This window comes from Sipha flava, unplaced genomic scaffold, assembly GCF_003268045.1.
Source record: "Sipha flava isolate LNK unplaced genomic scaffold, YSA_version1 179_pilon_pilon, whole genome shotgun sequence".
NCBI lineage: Eukaryota > Metazoa > Arthropoda > Insecta > Hemiptera > Aphididae > Sipha > Sipha flava.
This window is the reverse complement of record NW_020272149.1, coordinates 1712591-1738660: the sequence shown is the minus strand read 5'-3', so window position 1 is coordinate 1738660 and position 26070 is coordinate 1712591. Positions and strand designations below refer to the sequence as shown.

Below are 26070 nucleotides of genomic sequence, written 5' to 3'. Positions count from 1 at the left end.
CTCGAGCCGGTACAGGCGGAACCTTCGGTCGACTAAAATCGTATTGCTATAAATACGAAGAGATGAAACTCGTTGTTGACTAATATAAACTTACTGGCGACCGTATCCCGAGTTATGATGACCTCGTGACCATCATCTCTAGCCGCAGACCGCCGCCATCGATTCCGCTTCGAATCAACTGACCGCATTCGTGGCCATGTACTTACTGAAATCGTCTGTCACCGTTATGACGGTATTACGTCCTAATCAACGGATTTGAGTGCGGGTGGTGTGGTATCGCTTAGAAAACGTGTGCTGCGTCCGAAATACTTTTCTTCCGGACAAAACGTGTCTTAACAATTACTTCGATTTCCACACCAAAGAAAGATCTAATATATGTGTAAATTTCGACAGAAAAACAGTAGGAAAAGTATCACTTATATTTTTTTTTTTTTAATTTTTTTTTATCACTGCAGTTAGTTCTTGAAACGAGTCGCTTCAGTTAACGGTTCAGGCGAACCTGACGGAAGATTGTATTTCGATAATGTCTTATGAAAATGAAAATAATTAAATAAACCCGTGTCGACTTTATAGCAACATAAGAACTATTACGTTAAACCGAGAAAAAGAAATCTGATTAAATTATTTATTGGTTTAAATAACAAACGAAAAAATTCTAAAATAGTTCTAATTAACACAAGCAATACGAAATGTATTTTTTACCTTAGTGTATTTTAATATATTCATAAATGTTTTACGCTATGAAAATAATTAGTGATTGCACATAATTTATGAAGTTTTTAAACATAGACCACTAATTGTTTGCATCAAATTTTTACTAAATATCCCGAACAAAACAACTTGAACAATCTGAATGCAAATATTCGATAACGTAAAATGAATAACGTTAAAATATTTCATTATGTAAATCGTAAAAATTGGGAAACGTTTAAAATATATTTCACGGTGATGAAAAAAATATATATTTTTCAAACATCAGTATTGCCATAAAAACAAATATCGTTTATAGAACGTCGAAAAAAAACTTGTCCACAGTACAGGATATATGATGTTGGTAAATTGGTCTGTAAACTAAACATATGCCTATACCCGAAGTATTACGAAGCATAATGATCTTGTGCAGTAACCAAGTTACAAATTTTACCTATTTTTATTTCAAAAGATAAAACGTTTCGCAATAGAAGATATACGATTACTGGGATCAAATACAATAGAATTGCTAAGACGCCTTTTATTGAGAAAATACAAAAACCACGAGTAGAAATGAAATAGGTTTTTATCGAAATTCTCTTACATTGCGCTTGATATGTAGTAATAATAGCATAAACCTTAATATATATATATAAAGTAGCATAATATGTTATTATTATTACTTTTTATTTTTATTTTGAAAGAGAAAAAAAAATAATAATAATTTAGACGTATAAAAATGGTGTGTTGCTCACAAATTACTCATGATTGATTGTTACTCATGATAATTTAAAACGATTAAAAAATACCTGATCATTTATTTCCCATTTCCTTATTAAACCTTATAACTGTTATAATAACACACACGAGTTGTACTATATTTATAAATGTTTGTAAACTAATTAAAAAATTCTTAGTACATTGTAAATGGGATTTCGCGCAGTGAAATCGTTAGAAATTAAATCGTATTTTAAGACTTACTGCATCGATACCCCCAAAAGTATATTGTTTGTTGTGCAAAAAGAGGGTTGTTAGTACAGTCATGTAATGGTTAATTCTAAATAATCCTAACCAAGCCCGACATTAGTGTCACATAAATTCCGCTATAAGAATGGCTAAAAAGGACAATGTAATAATATAAGTTTTGGTCTTAAACCGCCGAAACGTTATAAGTTAGGGTATTTTGCGCGTCATTGAAATTATTATATTCTTACCGAATAACTGAATAGGATCAATCATTAAATTTCGTTGTTATTTATTGATGGTTCGTGTATACAGTTTTAAAATTAAAATAGTGGTAAAAATGTAGTAACTACATATGTTTTTTTTTTTTTTTTTTAATATTTATAATTAAAAAAGATAACAACATTTCGTGATCATAATACTTGTTCCTGATTATTTTTTAAGTAAGTAATTGTAGAGTTATGCAAGTTTATAGAATCAAAATCTTTAAATTGTTAAATATTTAAAGCGTTTTTATTATAGTCGTTAATTGGGTCAAAGTAGAATTGGAATACGATGAGGGGTACGTAAAAATACAGCTATGAAAATTAGAAATATCCAAAACGCTCTTCATTTTTCTATTTTTTTTTTTTTTTTAATTAACAGTCATCGAAACATTAAATATTTTAATAAGTATGTATGCGTTGATTGGGCGTGTTTTCTAATACACAGTAGATTTGACCGAATCAAATAGGTATATTCCATTACTACATCTTATGACGAATACTTTTCCGACATTATTTCGTGTTTTACGAGTAATATACATAAACACGTCGGACGAACGCTCATCAGCTCGCCCACTTGAATGTGTATACGTTCAACAGTACATAATATTCGAAACCAGAGGGTTATCACTTGACATCAAACGCATCAATTTTGAATGAACGAAGTATATGTCGAATTGAGTCAAGTGTCGACTTATACCCTCGCAAACTCTGAACCGCTACGCAAAACACTGGAACACAATTAGACCGTTAAAAATCTTACGTAAACACGAGTATGTTTAGAAGATGTTTTTTATTTTTTGAGCGTCTGCATGAATTCTTTGAACTTTAAGACTGCGCATTGTACTTAAAACTTTTTTCACAAAAAAAAAAAAAAAAAAATAGGTACAATGAAAATAGATGCTGCGACCGTGTGTCGCAGTCATGCTATTAGTTAAATAATATTATTTTTTTGTTTATATTTTCACATAAATCATCGAATTCCAACTATTCCGAGTGAAAATCTGCGGAATACGCCCTATTATACAATAAAATAAAACGATAAGAATATAATATCTTTTCCAGTGCTTTTACTTGGTAGGAAGATAAGAGACATGTAACAGAAGATGAACACTGCGTAAATGTGCAGTTGTACAGTTTTTAATTAATTTATCATAAACGTATGCTGTATCTGTTAAATGTTAAAAATCTAGACGCTATACACATTATTTGTGAAAACGTTTCTTAGGAAAATAATGCTACTACTTTTATATGATTTAAATTTTTTGAGTTCATTCCGCTGGTAATATATGGTTAAAATGAAATACGGTTGCATTTGAGGTGCTATTATTTTTCTAATTAAAAATACATTAAATTTAAAATAATATTTTAAATGTTTCCATTTAAATACATACACTCATACACTATAATTCATCGATTAATTTTGATAAATTTAAAATCGCAACGATGACATTTCCGAGAAGTCTATTAAAAATTATGTAGTCTCGTTGAGAGTAACAAGATGTTTTTGTTAACAACGTTTTATCAAAGTTTTGTATTATAATAATTTTAGAACATACAAGACGCGTACTGAATGCATATATGTATATTGGTATGTAAGATTATGCTTCTGAACACAAAAAAAAAAATCCCAGCAGCAATTGCTTCTACCGCTGCGGGTGTTCAGTATTGAAACGTAACATTCTGCATTTCAATTAATATCAATTAGAGTATTATAATTACGTTCGGGCTTGCATTGTTTAACGCACTAAAGCTGTACCGGTCCCTCATTATACGGTTAAGTATTATAATACTAAATAACTGGAGCAATAGCTGCGGCTCATCAACATACACCCACGTATGGGTATTTATATTGTTAGTTGGTCCGATATTTTACGGAATAAAGTATGGCGAACATCAAAAGCATTATTTCCGATTCTGTAGTGGCGGAACCCGAGTGAGCCGCGTAGCCTACTTTGTAAGGTTACTAACTGTCTGCTCGAAGTTTTCCGGAATATACTTTGGTAAGTTTTGTAACCTGTTATATGTGTTAGACAATTTATGACTTTGAAGTACATAATAGATGAATATTTTATATATTATTTTCCACTCTAGGGCTGGACTAGGCTTTTTACTTTGTTCTCGGAAATCAATATATCAGCTCATTGCTTTAATTTAATTTTTCCGTCCAGGCCTGGGCTATAATATACTATTGGTAATTATTTTTAACAATTAATTATACGTAAAAATATGATATGGGTACAACATGTATATTGGAGTAGGTTCATAACTTAAAAGTTTTAATATCGGTTTTATTTACTTATAGTATGGAAAATTGATAACTGTTGAAGCATATAAAAATTGAAATTTCAAATGTTTGAGAAACAATTATCCTGGGTTTAAATTTTAGTAAACGTTTCGATAACTATATTTGTTCAATTTCAATTACACACGTGAAAATATGTGTTTATTTAATTGTTCATCTTACGTATAATGTTCTCTAACGATAATATAAAACGTAAACTTTGCGCATTCAAAAGTCATTTTTTCGAGGAACTAGTTTCATAAATTTCATCGAATTTACATATGTAGATACTGAATGGGTACGGCTTTATACTTGAAAAACAACGTAGGTAGTTACACTTTTAAATTTTTTTTATTATTCATCCTTATAATACTCTCTCTTTGTATACATTTTTTCCATGCACATTATTTTTAGAAATTGGTTTATATACCTATTGTTGTTTTGAATAATTAGTTAAATGCTCCAGGCAGGAACAAGTAGAGGTTTAAAATCATCTAATATGGTGAAAATTTAATAGTTATTAATGTTGTAAACGACAATTTAATAATTATTAAGGTTAAAATAACGTACAAAAAAAAAAAAAAAACAAAAACAACAAATGCTTTTATGCACGTAGCTTAGTAATTAGCTTTGAATACTTGCGTTAATGAGAGTCATACACATACCATATATAACTCGGTAAAATCTTAATTTATTAAAAAAATCTAAAAGCGCACGATTCTCTTCGTACCTTCATTGTATATATTAATGAAGATTTTTTTTTCCGTTTGGAAAAACTATAATCTTTTAATTTGACTTAAAATATTGATCGTTGGATTTTATTAAAAAAAAAAATAATAATAATGAAAGCTATATTGCTGGCAATAGTTAGTAATCGATTAAAAAAATAATATTTACTAAAAATAAAACGAAAATATTGCAATATTATTTAGTTCATGATCATTATGTACTATTGCATAAAAACAAGATGAAGCAAAATATTACTTATCATCGTTAAGTTTGTTAATTTATTAACAAAATAAAGCTATTAAGAAAATTTAAAACATTTAAATGTAACTAAAACTAAAACAAATAACATTTAATATTTAATATATATTGTTTAACTGTATTGAGAACAAGTATATAGTATGATTTATTTTAGTTCAAAGTTTTACATTTTCTATGAATTTGTAATATAATATTTTTATATTTAACAGCCATTAGCTATAATTAAAAGAATGAAGAGTTTCAAATTATAAATCTACTTTATTTATAATAAAATTTGAATAGAGACTTCTAGGAAACTTAAAAAACTAATTACACGCATATATATATAACATTGAATATAAAATTAATTGGCTTTAAAGTTTTACAGGAATAAAACATTTATAAAGAAGTCCTTAAAAGCCTAAGAAAACGTATAATACTGTTCATAATTATTTCATTAACAGAAAATAAAATTGATGAAATTTAACTAAGAAAATGTATCCCTATGCCTGCAAAACACATATTAGGATATCATTGAACATACATTTAAATGGAAATTAAATATACCTCAGATGTTTTCTCCAATTTAGGAGATAATTATATAATGATAATAATAGTAGTATAATCTATATCAACGTGAAATAATTTTCACTCATTGAAGTGATTTAACTTTTTCAACACACGTTATCATAATCTGAGTGTTAAAATATTATGCACAATAATTATTTATTTTACAAAATATCTTGGATTAAAAATAATAAAAGTAATGCTATATTTAAATAGTTTTAGTTAATTATATTTTACAAGAAAAAAAAAATTAAAACAACGGTAATGATAATAACAATAAAATATGAACTATTTTACTTCAAAAAATATTTATAAAACTGTATACTTCATGCAATTCACAAACACTACCTAAACGAAACCACTTACTGTTTCGCAACTCATAAACGTTTACGAAGTTATTTGTGAAATCCAAATATTTTTTTTTCTCATCCCGTTTCATGATCGGAAGTAGAATAGGTATAAGTTTGACAACATGCGGTAAAAAACGAAAAGCAGCAATAATTCGTCTTAAGAAGAAAATAAATAAGGGGCGGGTGGGAAACACATGTATCTACGGGTCGTTTTAATAACAGTCGGGACGTTATATTATTGTGTACGGCGTGCCTTTATGTCCCCGGACGTTCGAAAAAGGATCTGGACAATCGTAAATCCGGGAAGAGAACTTAATACAACGGTTTTAGCGGGGATGGAATCACGGTGATGGAAGGGGGATAGTACGTGGAAGAAACTCCTAATAAAACTTTAACGCGGTGTGTTCCTATACTGTAATAATGCAGGTATGGGTGGCAATAGCTTCTCCTAAGTCCTAACCTAACCCCTTGCCTCGTTCTCTGTGGGCTTAGCTACGTGGTAACGGGGAAGGGAAAGTTGGTCCTTTTGGTAGGGGTGCGGAAAAATCGGAAAACTTTCTTTGAGAACACTTCAAACACGCTTTTATATTTTTAATAACTTTCAGCTAAAGAGAGCAGCATTATCTCCTCCGTGAATACCGGCAAGTCCGTCGGTCGGTTAAGCAATAAGCAGTTAATTCGTTGCCCGGTGTCATCATACTTGCCATATTCGGCACGTCATACGATTTTTCATTCTTTCATTTGATGGTGGATGAGAGGGAGTGAATTTCATTTAAAAGTCACGGTTTTTCAACCAAACATTTGAATAACTTCAAAATGTTTTTTCACTAAATTCATGCTAATAACACTCTGGAAGTTATGTTTGTGCACTTTTTACCAATCTTTGCAAACGACGGTGATGGGAGGTAGATGTATTTTATTTTATTTCAATGTTAAAGTTGTTTTAACGTGGGATTAAAATAATTGAACGATTTTTTTCACAGTTGTTTCAAATACTCAAACTATACTTCAAATTATAAAAATGATATTTATTACCTAATTGGACTTTAAATACCAGTAGTTTAATCGCTATAAAAGACCAATGTAGAAATAAAATGTATGTGTGAATCGATTATTTAACAACCGAGCATTGAGCATAAAGCTGATCATTTCGAGGTAAGACGGATTTCATTACTCATGAAGAACTGTCGTATCTTGCATATTTAGAATTGGCCGTCAGCCTTAAACTATCGATAAATGCCTCAGTGGGAACGTAGTGTCGTTCAGCAAACATATATGACATGTGTGTAGACTAATAATGATGTAACATTCATTACAGCATAGATGAACGTTTAAAATAGGAATTATTTATATAAATATATTTGCAGTGGTTTATGTATTGATCATAATAAAAATAATAATGATAATACTATTCATATAATTATTATACATATTATATTATTACTACTATATATATATATATAGGTATATATATAAGGGACAGATATTAATATATACCGATTTTTTCTAAAAAATATTATACATTAATTATTATTTATTTATTGGTAAGGCAAGAAACTGAAAAACAGGTATTAATATTTATGATAATTATAACAATTAGTAGAATAGAATATTAATAAAGATTATATCAGCAAGACAATAAGTGTAACAAAAAGAATATGCATTACAATAACAATAACAACAGTGTACATGACTATATATTTTGGCAAACGCCTATAATTTATTATCAAGACTTTGAATCCATTCAATAGCTTCTGGGGAAGCGTTAAACATATCTTCAGGTTCACTGTTAAATTTCCTAATGAGACATTTGGTTTGTATATGCGATATGGTCTGGTATGGGTTGCCGCATTCGCAGTTTGGTGTTGGCACTGCGTTTCATTTGTACATCAGGTATCCAAATCTACCATGTCCTGTGCGGAAGCGATTTAGGGTAGTCCATTCTTTCCTGGGAAGATTGTGTCGAGGAGGCTTGTCAGTAGGTTTTTTAAGATACTTTTGTACATCCAGTTTTGAAGCTGCCCATTTGTTTTTCCATGTCTCGTTCACATTGAACTATGTGTTCTGAAGTACGATGGCGGATTTCCATGGTGGATTACGTGATTTAAGTATTGGTGAGTTTTGAAGGGAATTCGCAAAATTGTGTATAGGCAGACTCAAATTGGAGTTGCATTTTATCCATTCCTTTAACAGCGCATTTCTATGTCGTAGGTGTGGAGGAGCTATGTTGCTTACAACTGGAAGCCATTGGAGGGGAGTGGACTTTACTGTGCCAGTTACTATTTACATGCAGCGATTGAGTTGAACATCAATCTTTTTTGTGTGTGCGCTATTTAGCCATACTGGTGAGCTGCAGTATTCGGCGGCTGAGTATACTAGACTTACCGCAGAGGTTCTAAGTGAGTTAAAATCGGCACCCTAATCTGTATTCGTAAGCTTTTATATAATGTTGTTGCGGGAGCCGATTTTTGCTGCTATATTAGTTAAGTGTGTCTTATATATTAGGGTTCTATCTAACGTAACTCCGAGGTATTTAGGAAAGGGATTATGTTGCATGCTGTTTCTGCAGAAGTTAATGTTTAGGCTTTGGTAAGCTGATTTATTGTTGAGGTAAAAAAGAGAAGACTCAGTTTTCTCTGGATTCGGCCGAAGTCTCCATTGTTTGAAGTAGGTTTCTAGTGTTTTTAAATCTTTATCGAGTGTTGTTTTGCAATCGTTGAGCTGTTTCTCAGTACATATCATTCATATGTCGTCAGCGTAAATGAACTTTTTGGAGATAGTGTTAAATAGGTCACTAGTGTATAGGTAGAAAAGGATCGAGGCAAAGACTGATTCTTGGGGTAGGCCGCTGTTTAGTCTACATTTTCTGCTTATTTTATTGCCTACACAGACTACGAACTGTCGGTTGCTAAGTATATTGTTGAGGAGGTTGTGAAAGGTTTTGCAAGGGATTACTCTCAAGAATTTAAGGAGTGAACCAGTTATCCATATCGTATCATACGCCGCAGTAAGGTTAATGAATATAGCGGCAATTTTATTTCCTTTTTCGAAGCCTCCTATTTATGTTATGAGGGATAAGACTCGATTACAACAATTACGCTTGGGTCTAAACTCTGCTTGTTTAATAGGGATGTGTTCGTTAATGGCAGGCAAAATGTGGTTATACACAAGTCTTTCGAGTACTTTGTAGCTAGTGCTGTGGAATGCAATGGGTCTATAGCTGGATGCCTCATTTTCAAGTTTACCTGGTTTAAGAATGGCGATGGTTTTGGTTTTTTTTTTTAAGTATCAAGGCATCTCCCCTGTTGCCATGATTTTATTGTAAACCTTAATAACTAAGTTGTGACCCTTGGGCTACAGTTTTTGAGGACCTCGGGAAAGAGTTCATTAGTGCCTGCTGCCTTTTCATTTTTTAAGCTCTTGATAGCAGTTGTTAACTCCTTGATTGTGAAATCACGAGCGTATTCGGATTTAAGTTCTGCATTATATTTAACTCTGAGAATTTCGGATATTACTACTTTGCTGTGGGTTTTATCTAGGGGCACTCTTGAAAGGTTAATTATCCGATTCACGATAATGTTTGGAGTTATATTCGATGGTTTTTTGTAACTGTCACGAGTGTTGAGGTCTAGTTTGCTCAATAGGGGCTATGCTTTTCTGTTAGAGTACTTGAAGTCTAGTTCTTCTACGGTACTTATCCATCTTTTATGACGAGCGCTGTTTAAGGAATCTAAGAGTTTTTTTAGTAGTATCATCGTCGAGTGCTCTCTGGAAGGTGTTAAACAGTATAGTAGTTTCTTTGTCCCAGGTATGTATTCATTTCTGTATCCTCAAGGTTAGGTTATTTTTGCTGTAGACATAATAATACCTAAAAAGCGATTGTAGTTTTTATTTCTGGGGGAATCCAGCGGATATTGTCGTTTAATTGAGTAGTGAATTTGGCCCAATTTGCCTTTTTAAAATTCCATCTCGGTTTTGGCACAGATGATTGGTATTTGGAGACCGATTTATGCAAACACTGGGCAATGTTAAGAGTTGGGAAATGCACTGAGGACCTGTCTGTAACAACCAAGAGGTCTTCTGTTGGAATTCTTAGTTACAAAGCAGAGTTGTACCTTTTATTCCATCTGCCCGAATGAAAAGAAGTAGCATATTTTACGTCGTATACTAAATGTAATCGGTTTGTGAAGACCCATTCATATATCAGATCTCCGTTAGGATTGTTATCAATGTATCAATGATTGGTGATGGCTATTATAATCACCCATATAGATAGTTGGGTGATTCAATATGTGGGAGGTTACCGGTCCAGTTTACGGCAAGTAGTGGTTTGTTTGTATTATGTACGAGGATTCCAGATACATTGATTATTATTGTGGAGATAGCATTTACAACAGATTTATGTATTTAATTGCAGTTTGAGATACTATCTTTTATATATGTCGCAGATCCGTATCTACGGTCGTTGGTGTCGGCAGCGAGTGTATATCCTGGGATGTTACCGCGTGTCCGGAATTGATGTTTACCAGGTGTATATAATTCTTCTAAGAGTAAGACGTCGATGTTATAGATTTATAGCAATTTTGTTAAGTAGTATTATTTTGCTTTACTGATGCCTTCTATATTAAGTTGAAGAATATGGAGCTGAAGGCTCATATTCTGAGTTCACGAGTCTTGAAAAGGACTGTTTTCTGAAGGCTTCTCGTTGAGTTGAATCATAGTTCGATAACCAGGTGGGTGTTAGAGCTTTAGCCATCTAATCAGACTTTAACCGTTGCCCGGTGTGTACTACATGGAAGCGCTCTAACGGGACACATCCCATTGACTTTGTTTATACCTGACGAAGAATTTTTAATTCGAAACTGGTCGTAATTTATAAATATAATAATACTCCGGGCTAAGCGTTTGTTTATTTATTTATACATTGTAAAATATAATTAAAAAATAGATTTAATAAAAATTAATTTCATATAATATAAAAAAAAAAATTAACTGCCAGGTGAGTTTAATAACTTGAATTTCACCATACTCAGGAGTTTTTCTCTTTTACCACAAAAATACCGTTATACACATTATTATATTGGAGAATAATATTTTTATTTTATCTTCGGTAAAATTAAATTTCACGGTTAACGGTCTACTGAAATATGTTGTTTCGTCTTGTTATTTTTATTATTACTATTGTTTTTTGTTATTTATTTATTTATATATATATATTTTTTTTTTCATCGGAAATGGGTTAAGAGTGTATGGTAAATTCTTTAACGTTATTATCCTTGTGTTTGTGCTCTAGAGTGAACAATACACATGGAATAACACGCATAAGTGAGCGTCTTTATTTTGTTTGAAAAAAAAAATGGTTAATAATGAATTGCGTTTGGATTAGTGGTTCCTTTGACATAAATGCCTTTATTTGAATATCGAATATTTGTTTGAAATGAGAATACCGTGTATTTACCTATAAAAATGGTTAATGTTTTTCTCTTGTTTTGTAAGCACACACATACATACACTCGCGTGCGCTCGTCAAACAGAAATAAAAAAAAAAAAAAAGTTCGAAATAAAACGTGATTGAAGAACTCGTCCTGTTTACAGTAAATTAAGAAAATTTGAAAAAAACTAGAATTTCGAATCTAACTGTTAAACATTCATGTGTACATCGAACCTTTGCGAAATAAGTAGGTCTACTCGTATGTTCCGTAAAAACGATGGACAAAATACACGTGAACGTAACATAGTATTATACTGTTTTAAAACAATTGTTTGTATAACAACGAGACATTGTATAATCACTTTCATGAGAATATTATTTAGTTACTACGTATTTAAACCAATTGTTGGATATTTTTCAAGGTACGGCTGTAGGTATACCATGTCCTCCCGTTTTTTATTTTGTTTTTCTTGAAGGTTACTTCATTAGATTTATTGAGGTTTACATCATAGTTTGTGGTTACATTTGCTTGTCTAGTACACTTAAAACCGTTAGATTCAAAAATGGATTGACAAATTTTTAATATAATTAATTAGAGAATTCAAACAGATGCCTTGAATTTCATTCATTGAACCGTCTAACTCAGCGTTTTCCAACCAATGAGTTCGCCACCCTGCGTGTGGGGTCGCATAATATTTTTGATGGGTCACTGTTTGTAAACTAATGACAAGAAAAATATCTTAGTTATGAAAATATAATTATATTTATGTAATATAAAATTAATACATATGTATATCAGATTATATCAGTTTTATAGTGTTGCGTTAAAGTATGATAAAATTATTTTTAATAAAACGATTACTAATTTTATTATACTTGTATTAAAGCATACTTGTTTTATTTTTATTTTGGAAAGTCGTCTATTCAACACAAAAAACATTTATGGGTCACCTTAGCATAAATGTTGGGAAACATTGATACAAATACATTTTGTTGATAATGTATTTTGTAAACTTACAAATAAATCAAACGAATGTCATAATTTGTCTACAATAATTATTTTTAAAAAAAAAAAAAAAAAACTTTTTACGTAGTCAAAATAAATAAAAGTTTTAAAAGGTCATATTAAGGTTATACTAAATCTTGTATTTATATGGGTTCACGTACATAGCAATATGATTTTAAATAAAATTTATTGACATTTTCTATTGTATTTTATTTATCATATAACTAAAAATCGATATAATTTTTGTTTTTTTATTTTTTTTTCTGCACACAAGTCTAATATAATGGCTTAAAATGAAAAAAATAATAGTAGAACACACATTTCATAAATTTTTATTTTTCTGTTTGTTCAGGCCAAGAAGGTAAGCATATAATACACAATTTTTACACGATTCCCTTTCTTTTACGATTTCTCGAAATTTTTCTTTCTCTTCCATAATCATGATTTTGAAGTGTATGCTTCCCTATTATTTTGGTATTCCCATAAGTTCTTATTCAAAGAATTTCATTTTGTATGTTTCCTATATTTATATCTGGCTCATATGACCTCCATACATCGTATGATTTTACTTTTTTTCTTTTTACGGTTAATACTGAATTTCATTTTTCAAAGAGGTTTATATTTTCTTTTCATGTTTTTCAACTCCGTTACCATATTGACTTTATTGCTATGAGAATTGTCATCTTATTTTCGTCACATTTTTTGATTAGGTTTTGTTTATTATGTGCTACACTACTACAAAGATAATAATATTATGTCTGTAAAGACTTTAAGCAAAGTACAATTTAATATAAGTATTGAATTCGAAAATATATTTTTCGTATTACGTAAATATAACGTTTTATTTTTTTAATTTCAATTTTTATATTATAATATCAGTGATATTAGTGAAGGCCTAAAAGGAATTTACTGAAATAAAAAAATATACTTTGATAGTATTACATGTTAGTATCATTGTATCATATTTTAAGATCATGTCTGATGTCAACTGTTATATTTTTGCATTCATCTGTTTATATATTGATTTTGTATATTTGTAAATTACGAGGCTGGTCAAATTAACGGTCGTTAAGTTGAGTTAAATAGAAAAATGTAAGTTAAGTTAAAAGTTAAAAGCTACTTTTTTTTTGTTGAGTTAAATGAGTTTAATGAGTTCAAAATCGTGTATTGGATATTGGGGATCGTAAGCGTGCTCACAGAGTAGTCAGGGTGAGCACTTAACTACTCTGCAACCTTTCCCCTTATCGCCAAAATATTCTAAGTTATCATAATGATAAATAATTATACTATATTCGACCACTTAATTACTTAATTAATTACTTTGGAACGGTCACGTTTATATTTTTGAAAAATTTGGAACTGAAAAGTAATCAATATGGAAGTGTGATCAATATAAAAAATTAAAATGCAAAGGGCGTATTTATTCAAAAAATGACCACATAGTTAAAGAAATTGCACATAATCATGTAACTAAAAAAATATTTAAAATAATTCTTGTTCGACGATTAATTTTTATAACGGACAATTGTACCCGCGATCAATTCACCAGCGATGAATTCACCGACGATCAATTGTTCGCGACCAATATATCGCGAGCCGTACCAGATAACTGGTTGTAAATTTATATTAGTTATGAATTTTTCCGTGTGCTATTATTCAAGACTGTCACAACAGATTTTGGGTTTCGCGAAGTAATGTAGAACTGAAGAAGTCACAACTCACCGATGAAAAGTGCGTTCCTCTTACCACCGTTTTAATCGTTAATGTCGAACAAGTATTTCGGTATATTTAGATTTTTTAAATCCCATGATCTATTTTTCGACCATAGATCCAGTAGTTGTCTATCTGAGATCAGTAGTTAATCATCCGTCTCATTTCAGTTTCAATGCTTTTATTATGGTTAATGTTTCTCACCGAAAATGTTGTCATATTATGGACATTTTCCGTCTAGTAGTCCCGACCGTTCAACGACAGATCGGGTTTGACGATGATTATTTCATTTTTAACGTCATCATTTTCTATATAAAAATAAGACACATAAAAATATTTATGAAAAATAAAGGTTTAATGTTTGTTGGGAGTTTTTAATTCAATAATATTTAATAGTTTTGATTAAAAATGAGTGTACATCACATTTTAACATTTAAAATTTAAAAAAAAAAATAATAAAATTGTATATTAAAAAAATATGAAAGTATGTAACTATGTACATCATTAGTTACGAATAATAAGAAAATCCTAGAATGTCGTACCTGATTATTTTGACGTTAACGAATAAATTATTGTTTACAGTAACAACATAGCACGTATTGATTAAAAATTAAATTAATATTTTTTTTTCGTTATCAACTAATGAACTATTATGTAAACTTTAATCAAAATGGTCCAATATTCCATCCTTTGCAGGTTATAAATTACACTATATTAATTTCGTTCTGAAATAACTTTACGTCAAATCTAAAATTTAGTTTTTCTCAATTTTGCAATTAGACAAGACATTCTGATTACTCATCAACGTTATACACACTTATGATTTCTTATTCTATATATTTACTTGTATATGTATTGAATGCCAAAAATTACTGCTTGAAAAAAATTGAACATTTTAAATTACTAGGTAGCTTAATTAACCAAGACAGCAGATATGACATGAAAATAAGATCCAGAATCGCTCATGCAAAGTTAGCGTTTATAAATAAGAGAAAATGTTTATGCTTCAATAGCAAGAATATTAGGGTGAAGAATAAAAATAAAAATATGCGTATGCAGTGTGACGCTGTACAGCTCCAAAACCTAGGTACTAAATTAGGCAAAACAACAAATTCTCGAAAATTTTAAAATTTGGTGGTGGAGAAGGATGCTGCAATTGAGTTGGATAGAGCACCGTTACCACGGAAGTATACTCTGTGAAATAAATGAACCCAGAGAGATACTCAAAACCATCAAATCAAGACGATGAAAAGTTATTGGTTGCAAATTGAGATACGAAAATGAAATAGTTTAAAGAATAGTATAAGGGCAAATTGAAGGTAAGAGAGACCGAGGACGTTCCAAGAACTTACTTTGTTAAACAATTTACCTTTGATGTAAGACTATCAAACTACACTGAACTGAATAGGTTAACTGGAAACAGGGAAGAGCGGAGAGCGCATATCCGACTATAAAACCAACTATAAATTTGAGTATAAGAAAAAGAAAAAATACTCCATACGCGTATAATATCATTACTACCAGTACTTATACTTCTATGTGATTTGATTAATTGAACTATACTTATATCATTTTTTTAAAATATAATTTATTCTACTCGATTTTAACTCGAATTATCATATCGTGTGATTTAATGGGATATACGTCATTTCGTCGCGGTCATTTTGATATATTTTTTTGTTATTAAAATAGCAATTTACAATCAGCAACAAATGTACAATAAGCAAATAGGATAAATTATATGGATGATAGTTACATGATAATAGTATGAGGAGGAGGAAGGCTGTCCGACATGCGTCGATATTACACGCGACCAACTGTCGTGCGTCCAAATGACCGCGTCGAATTGTCGTGCGACGAAATGACGGTACACCATTTATAATTTATAATTTTCAGACTGTCTAAAAACTATTCAATTATAAATAAGATGTTGTGGTATGATTTAAAATTAATACTAAAAGATAATTTTTCTAGTTTTTCATTCATAACTCAACAACTTAGAATCTATAATGATATTTTCAACTCAATATTAAGTTAAAATAAATTATATTTATTAAGTATAAAATTATATTTCGTTTTTCATATAATTTAAGGTATATTGCAAACTTACAAAACGAAAGTGACACTAAATTAGTTAAAATTATTCGTGATTGTGTTTTTGGAGAATGTTCAATTTTTTTATTTTATTTTTTATGAATAATGAATTAAATAGTCTATACACAATGCAATTGTATATAAAGAAAAAACAAAATTAATGGCTAAAATGGGTTTTGTTGGAGATTTCGGATTTTTCCTAACATCCTCATTTCTTATAATGACTACTCAGAAATAATAAATATGACCTCATTATAAGTCCATCTGTATTTAATTATCAATCAATTGGAAGGCGCTAGAATATGAAGCTCACGAAATAAAACAAATTTTTCTTAATAACGTGATAAAATATATGATATTCTATATAGTAAATAAGTATGTTATTATAAAATGTATAGTTTTCTCCCTCTTCTCTCGATTATTGTTAATATACAATGTTAATTCACTATTACATAATATTTTTGCTGATGCGATTTAGAATCGTTGTTAAGAAAACCAAAGAATATTTATGATTTTGAAATGTCCTTATACTCCAAACGAATTTCCATTGGTGAAAATCATCCATTTGCGTGTGAAATGCATTCACTCAATACTACAGTAATTCCTTTGTAAATTTGAATCGGGCATAATATTATTTCGTACATTATTTATAATATATTTCGTACACAAGCCATCACGATTCTATACTATGATTCTTCAAAGACTATATTGTTATTTTAAATATGTTACCTGCACAATTATTCGATTTCAACTTGGGTAATTATTATGATTAATGATTAAACATGATGTATATGATTACCATAAATTAAGAATAGTACATAATATCACATCACCCCATTCGTTTACACCACGTGTTTATTCATGATATATATATACTTATGTAAAATATATGTGTGGAAATGCATTTGTTATATTACTAAAATGGATTATTTAATGTACCAACATAACTCATAAATAATTAAATCTTCAACTATGCGGCAAAAGCAATTTAAATTTGTTTTATGCTAAACTGTGAATTTCGAATGTTTAGCTGGAAATACAACGCCAGAAATACTACAATAATAGAATACAAGGTTAAACAAAATGTATTTAGAATACAAATGTTGTAAAATAGTTTATACTCATCCTTCAACAAAATAAATTGGTGTTAGGATCCTTCACGACCGTTGATATAGTTATATGCTAGAACTATCATATTGTTGTTGTAGTTCAAAATAAGATATTCTAACATAGTTATATACGAGATGATCCAGACGTTTGTAAATGTATGAGTTCATAAATAATTAAATAGCATTTATTTTCAAACGGAGTAAATAAATAATATGGTAACAGTTTTCGAGTCGCACGCCACCGCTTGTTAGGGTGTTGAAAAATATGAACATATATATGTATATGTTTACAGGTGTTTTTATAACCTCACACGTTTACGATGAAAAATGTATTGTTTAGTTAATCCCCATGTACAAGTGTTACTTGTATATATTTTACTTGTGAAGAAAATATGAAGAAAGACAAAATAAATCCAAATCTGATGCCATTCACGTTAATTTAAGAATGTAATATTATCACTCCGTTGTCATGTTATTTCAATGAGCATCGTTGTATTCAATTTTCGAACGGTTCCGGTACATAATCAAATCTAACGCTGCGGTGTGACCTAAGTATTTGAATGTAATCCGTAAACCGTCCTGGCGCGTACGCAAAAAAATAATTTGGGGAGAGTTTTACGTTATATATTTTCACATTTATATAATCTATATACCTCTTTTACTCTATAAAAATATATTAAATTTTATTTTTGAATTTCTAAGGAGAGGAGGTGTACCCCTTAAACTCCCTTTTTCTACGTTTCTAGGACCGATCCTTTTCGTGGGATCTATTTAAGGAGTCATATTCTCTTATATGGAAAAAAAAATGTATATGGATCATATAATAGTTTTTTATACTTCAAGGCGAATTTCTTCGGTGTAGAATGTACACAAAGTTTATACATCCGAAAAATCTATTCAATCTATATTTTAGTGAATTTTTCATATAATTTTTGAAACAAGTGCTATATTATTTAGTGCGATTCGATGATCATTTCTGTATTTTTATTTTTTATCCTATATAACATTGCGACATCGGTAGATTGCGGAACATTTAATTTTAATTTTAATTTTTATCACACTCACGCGCTCTTTTGCAAATTCAAAGTATGTTATCAATATGAATAACGGGAGTTGGATGCTCACGCGTAATAAAATAGACGTAATTTGTTCATATCACGCCTTGACGTTAACTGTTCATTTGAGCACAACCTCGACAATCAATAACTGCTATACGTACTATCCGAAACTTCTTTGGCGTCGTTGGTTAAAGTTTATATTAAACGGAAAAGTTATGAGAAGAAGCCGCCGAAAAAATGTCCATGTTTACACCGACCTGTCTGTAGGTGGATAAATCAGAATGTGTGTTAATTTAGAATGAGTAGTAAAATAAAAAATAAAAAGAAAAAGGAAAGAAATGCCAATCCATAATTTTTTTTTTTGGTTTTTTTATTTTTATATTTTACTTTTTGCGTTGTTTCGATGGACAAAGTTTTCTCGGGTCATTCCGAGAAGGACTGTTATTCTGCAAAACTTTCCCTGAGAACGCGACTATAGTCATCAAAATTTTAACATGTCTGTACATTTACTAAACAGTTTTTTTTCAAATATATTTATATTGATTATAATCATCGAGATCGAAGTTTGGATGTTAAATATATATTTTTTCAGTTGTGGTTTTCTTGATAATTATATTCAAACCGAAAGATTTTTCCGTCCCATCTTGCATGTATTGATTCAAAAATAAATATCCAATTAATTTTCTTCCATTCACAGGTTTGATACCAATTACTCGGAATAAGCATTTGCATTTTCTCTTAACGTATGGAAAGTTAAAATGAATATTTTTTTGGTTTTATACCAGAAAAACAACGTATTTATTTATATTAATATACGTTTACAGTGTATGTTTCTTCACCAACTTAACTGATTAAACGATGACAAGAAGAATAATATATTATAACATCGTGTTATTTAAAAACAAGAGGTATTACACGTGAAGTGGTTTTTATTTTTTTTTTTTGCACTGTTGTATCCTTGTGAAGGACTAATCCACACGCAGTAGAACGTCAACAATAAATATTCATGCGATAAATTTACTTAAAAAAATTTATATAATATCACGAGTAATTACCAAATGATAATACATTTTTAATACAATTTTTTTTAATAATATTTGAATGGTAATTTGTGCATTATTAGACACGAGTATTAATGTATAAAATTTAGATTTGATAAAATCGTATACCATTACATTTACTTACATATTTTTCGATTACTATTCGTATACCTTATGTATAGGTCTAAAATTATGGGTTCGTTGACTCTTAACTGCGATTAACTACCGCTAAATAACGCTAATACAAATTGCTAATTTACTTGCTGATAAACTAAACTTATGATTAGCTGCTTAATTCTTTTGATTATAATGTATTATATTTTACTAAAATTAGTATATCGAACTAATTCAAAATCATAGAATATTAAGCATCTAAATTTAACCTGTATTGTATACTAGCATTTCTCAACCTGTTCAATGTTATGGACTACAAAATAGGGGTAAAAATAAAATCAATTACTTCATGCCTCACTCTCCCTCTAAAAAAAGAACTAATTTAATCTTTGATCTGTTTTACTAGTTACAAAATGTATTAGGTATATCATAACCATTAGTGTAAGGTCACACGAGCGTTTTATTAACGGACGTTACGTCATGACGTCCGTTGTTGAAATTTATTATAATTATACATAACAACCACATATACGACGTCCGTTGGATTTATCATCCGTTCAACGTTGATGACAAAAAAGACATGCTATAACGCCCGTTACGATTTGTTTATCAGCGATGTAGATTATTATTAGATTCAATTGACAAAGACAGAAGAACGTTGTATTGACGTCCGTTCTTGTACATTTTCCAATATTTTAGTTGATGTTTTTCACTTGTAAAAGGTGATATATTATTAATTTTTAATTAAATTTTTTTACTTAAAGTTGTTGTTAAGTTTAGACTCTGAGAGTCGTGGAATACACGAAAGAAAGAAAAGATTATAACTAATAAATTGTTTGATTTTATTTACTGTAAATTATAATAACAATTGTGCTCGGAGAGTTTAATTCCACTAATTAATAATAATAATAAGTTATGCTCGGAGAGATTACAACTAAATGAACGGAATCACTGGTCGAGTCGACGGGAATAGAAACCTCGAACGAACGATAATACAGTTGGTGCAATGCCGGAATTACTCTGAATATTGCCCCATAAACCGATGGTTATGTTGATCGATGCAATGCCAGAATAACTCCGACTGTAACACCATTGACCAACATAAATATATCGTTCGTCGAGGTCGGGGGGGACTGTCTTTCAATGTTGTGGAAGTCTGCCCGGGAAGGTCTTACTACAACACTGGAGAGACAGTAAATGGTATCGGTTCGACCTGTTCCTTTGCCTTTTATACCCATCGTGAGTTGGCAGTGGGGTACCGTCACGCGATGGATAAATCCGTTGGCGACCGCGGCGACAGGTCGAACGATGTACAAAGTGGGATTTTAATGAGGTTGATATTTGCATGTTTACAGATAACAATTAGAAATAATAATATAATAATAATTATAAGATAAAGAAAAATAAAAATATGTAGATTACATAAGAATATGGAGCGACATGTTTGTCGTAGACAGTTGGTCAATATGGAAACTACTGAGCAATTAATATCGGAAGTTGAAAAACGACCAGTATTATGGAACACGTCTGATGAATCTTATAAAGATAGAAATAAAAAAAATGAAGTTTGGTTGAAGGTTACGTCTGCTTTATATGAAGATTTTTCAAATAACACCGTAAGCTCATAAAGCTCTACAAAGAGTGTAAAAATCACCATGCAATAATCTTTCACTATGAATTGGGTGCACCCATCATTTTCTTTGCACTCGTTTTTTTTGCGAATAATTTTTAAAGCAGTATACCCAAAAATCGCAACCTCCTCGTCATCTATTTTGATGAAAACTGACGTTGTCCCTAGCTAGTGGGACTGGAAAAGTAACGTCCGTTAATACAACGCTCGTATGATCTTACACTTAACTAAACAAATAACTAGTTTCGCCACTTTTTATCTATGCGAGAAAGGCATTTCTCTTCCATGGTGGCATTAAGAACTAAATATAGAAGTTGTTTGTTATCATGTAAAAATTATTTATATTTAAGTGTTTTCAACATCGATCCACGACTAAACAAACTTTTGAATATTAAACAATCACAAACATCGTATAAATTTATAATTTTGACTTAATTATTCAGAGTTTAAAGCGTAATTATATTTATTTTTATCATTAAGGTTATGTTTATTTTTTATTTTTAATGTAAATAAAATGTTGTTTTTCTACATCAATGTTTAATTATTTTTGACCGATATGAACCTTCATTGAGGGATTCACGATCTCCCGGTTGAGAAATGACCTTTGTTAATATGAAATACTCTGGCCTGCTATGAAATTTAGAAAGTAATTTCGAAACACATGACAGTGTTCTTTCGAAGTAAAATTTTTATAAAAGTTGAAAAAAAAAATAGAAAATTAAATAGAATTCCGAATAAAACACTAAATGTTTTTATTGGTTTCAAGGTTGATAAAATATTTTTTTTTATTTTTTTTGAAGAATTGAAAAATCTTTTTTTTCAAAATTGAAGAATTGAAACCAATTTAATTAGCCAACCCAAATAAATATTACTTATATATTAAACTCGTCAATATCTCTATACTTTCTTCTGAACTGTTTCCAATACCTTAACGAGATCATAATGTTTTCAATTTGTTAATCACATGAGACCGGAAAATCCTTTGTGCGACAATGTACAATAATTACAATAATAAAAAAAAAATAAAAAAAATAAAATTTCAATGCTTCTCGTGTTAGGGTTTCAAAAATAAAAAAATAAAGTTAAATTTTAAAAATTATATACCTGTATTTTGTTGAAAATATTTAACGAGTAATTTTTTCATTTTAACTAGCAGCGTTGACGTGAAGCTACAAAGCGCGCAAACCGAAATAACTCGACCGCACAGCTATGATACGTTAGTAACGCTCTTGTTTCCGCCGTGCGTTCGAATTAACAATTAAACCCCGTTCACTCGAGTTTACATAGTTTTCGATTGCTTCGCCGTTGACGAGTTTTGAATTTCTTTCATAACGTCCCACACCAGTGGCGCAACCAGGGGGGGGGACTCCGGGGCTGGGCCCCCCCCCCCCCTTGGTACGTATAATAGTATATTAATATCATATTCTAGATATATATATTATAATTTTTTATTATTTGTATATTAGTTTATTTTGTCAGACCCCCCCATGAAAAATTCCTGATTGCGCTACTGTCCCACACGCAATTACAATTGCAATGTTCTCCGCACCGAAAAGAATACGATTTAACCCGACGGTGTATAATAACGTGGGGACGCACATTTTTTTTTCCGCCGGAACGCAATCGTTAAACAACGGGCAGCAGGATCGACGACGAGTTAAAAGAACAGAAAAAAAACCGACGTTCCACCGCCGCAAGGGCTATTTATGTAGGGAGGGGGGCTGAGTTGACTGCAACCCTTCCGAAATTTTAAGAAAATCTAAAAAAAATATTTCCATGGTCCATGAAAATTGCTGCAAAAGTCTTAAATTTCATTTTATTGATTTTTAATTCGTTTTTTTATTTTCTTAGCTTATATTACCACTCATAGACGAAATTTACTACGTGATGTAATATTGCGAATCACTGGTACTATTTATAAAGCTGTCGATAACAATCGCCGAACAGTATAGAGCTGCAGTTCAATGCACAATATGGCACGATTTATTGATTTCTAAATGGACCTCAGTAGTATCATCATCAAGAACTACTTCCACGGACGTTTTAATTTCTTGTGATAAAACATTGTACCCTAATCTCTACCAACTGCTGAAAGTACTTGCTATACTTTCTGTGTCAACTACATCTACCGAACGCATTTTTTCAACGCTGCGAAGATTAAAAACATATTTGATAGATTCAACTACAGAGAATCATCTTGTTGGTTTAGCATTATTAAATATTCATAAAAATATTTTTACAAACTGATGATATGATTTTAGACTAGTTTGCAAATAGTAGACGAGCCAAACGTTTAAAATATATTATTTAGTACTCAATAGCTAATGCATTGTATAGATTGTTATATATTTAAATCATAATATGTAATTTTTTTTGTTTTACTGTATGGCTGTTTATAAATTTTGATCCGACTCCTCCCGAAATAAAATTCTGAATACGCGCTTGCACCGCCGTTGATCGAACGTTTCGCGTCTTTTACGATCGCCATCATCACAACCGATTAGGGTTAGTCGTGCGCAGTCCGTGAACGTTCGACCGCCCCCGACGACGTGCGTCGGACGCGACAATGGTTTATTTCGTGCGCGCTACAGGATCGCCATTTCAGTTTTTTTTTTTCAAGAGTGCACAAGCAATTAAAGAAGCCAATTTTTTCCCACCACCAGGCCAACCTTTATGATTAGTAGTGATTACTGATTAGCCGCGGTGCACGGGCAATATTAATGATTGGAAAGCTGAAGGTCAATGTGGCAAGGCCATGTATCAGTGACGCCTGGGCCAATAGCCGATAATTGAAGATGAAAAAAATTCAGAGTGTGCGAGTGTACACCCTGCTCCCCCCAAATAGCGTCCCTGGCGCGCTGCCGCAGATACGACTGAATATGGCGGAAGGGAGGGGTTGCAAACGTTTCGCGCGAGACATTGTCGTTGTTCTAATCAAGGCGGTGTTTGAACCGCAACGGCTACACACGAACGACACCTTCGAACGTTGACCGCGCGATAGTTCGCCGATACATTGCGTGACGGTGTAATCCACATGTCGGGTGCCAAATATTTTTGTGTCCGACGTTGGAACGATTGCCGCTGAAAGTCGGTGTTTCCGATCCGCGTCCGTCTGACGACGGCGGCTATAGTTGCAACTGGTATACGGCTGCACGATGTGCCGTGTGTAGTCCTGTATCCAGTCCTGAATTGGAGTCGTGACCACGCAAAGTTTTTTGAAGTGTTTTTTTGTTTTTTTTGTATTTACTAGTCTTTACTCTTTTTTTCACTTTTGTTCAAGTAAATATTTATATATATAGCTCCCTATTTTAAATTTTGCAATTTTTTTTTTGCATTAAAAATTGGTGCTCAATTCCTGCTTATTCCTGCCCATACTTTCATGGTTCCTTGTGAAAAAACTATGATCAAAGACAAAAAGAATGCCAATTCATAAGTTTGGCCAGCCCCTCCCGTAAACAATTTGACTTCTCGGAAAAACTGGTTAAGCAGGACTCATGAAAGTATGGACAGGAAAAAGCAGGAACTGAGTACTAATTAATAATATTAGTGTAAAATAGAAATTGCAAATTAATATATGGGTGAGGAAGACTAGAGCAACGTACGTCTTTTATTCAATAATTGATAAGTATTTTTGTTTTTTTTTTCGCTTTTAGTTTTTTTTTGTAATTAATTAATTAGTAATGGGGACTTAAAAAATGTAAATTTTAACAGTATACCTATATTTACAATACAACGTTGCATCTAATAGTTTCCAATCTTACACAGAAACGTGTTCCGTGATACCTATAAGATAGTATAATTACAGTGGCAGCAGGGGCAATCACATCGTCCGTTTTCTTTTTCCACTAATTTTTTTATGTTTAATTCATATTATAAGCATGTATTAACACTTACACACACGTACACTAGATGGAAATATGCGTTTAACATTTGAACGCGAATCCAACGTGCAGCCACCCGCCTTCGGGCTAATGACGCGCAGGCGGGAGATGTCAATTCGAAACGTCCGGCGGACAGGAGAACGCGTTGCGGTTCTCGCGGGCAGCATACAAGCGCGGCTACTGGGGCCATGAACCCCCCATGGTTTTCAAAAATTTTAATTTTTTAACACATTTTTGTCCTTGTGAACTGTAAAATCCGGATTATTTAATTAGGTACCTACCTAACAATTTTATTTTGCCTAAAAAACCATATTATGACATTAATATGAGGTGTGTACCATAATATAGGAAAGTAGTCGGACTCTGTGTCTTAGTACTAATTTGAGGAAACAACTATTATCAGTTAATATTGTAATGATGTGCGCCTAAGTTCCATATAACTTCGAGTCTTATTTTAATTTATTACAGTACTTAAATGGACTCCCCCCCCCTGATAACTCTCTGAAGCCATGCCTGGAAACACGTCCGTCCGCGAGTGTAATGCCGTCATTCAATTCGCGTCGAACACACGATGACGTCCTACGAGCGCGCCGACCATCGACGGAAAAGATCAGGGTGGTTGCGGGATAACGATTTTATTTTAGATGAATTTCGTTTCGAACTCGGTACACGTGCACGTACGCACACTGTTAGTATTTTAAAATTAATATACATCTATATGTGTACAGTGGCGCACACAGGGAGGGTCGATGACATCCCTCAAAGAATTGGTGAATGGTTAGTTCTGTGTGAACTTGTATGAATATTTGTTTAATTTAATACTAACCAATTTTTCATCTATCTAAATCAACATACTAATTATGTTTGCCCTAAAACTAAAGCGTCACATGAGAATAAGTAATAGGGCTCAATCT

At 31.4% G+C, this 26070-nt stretch overlaps 1 protein-coding gene across 1 annotated transcript in view; it reads left to right on the top strand.

Moving 5' to 3' along the window:
* Positions 1-26070, top strand: part of LOC112680664 — a 171061-nt gene that overhangs the window by 118856 nt on the left and 26135 nt on the right. The gene's annotated exons all lie outside the window — the stretch shown is intronic.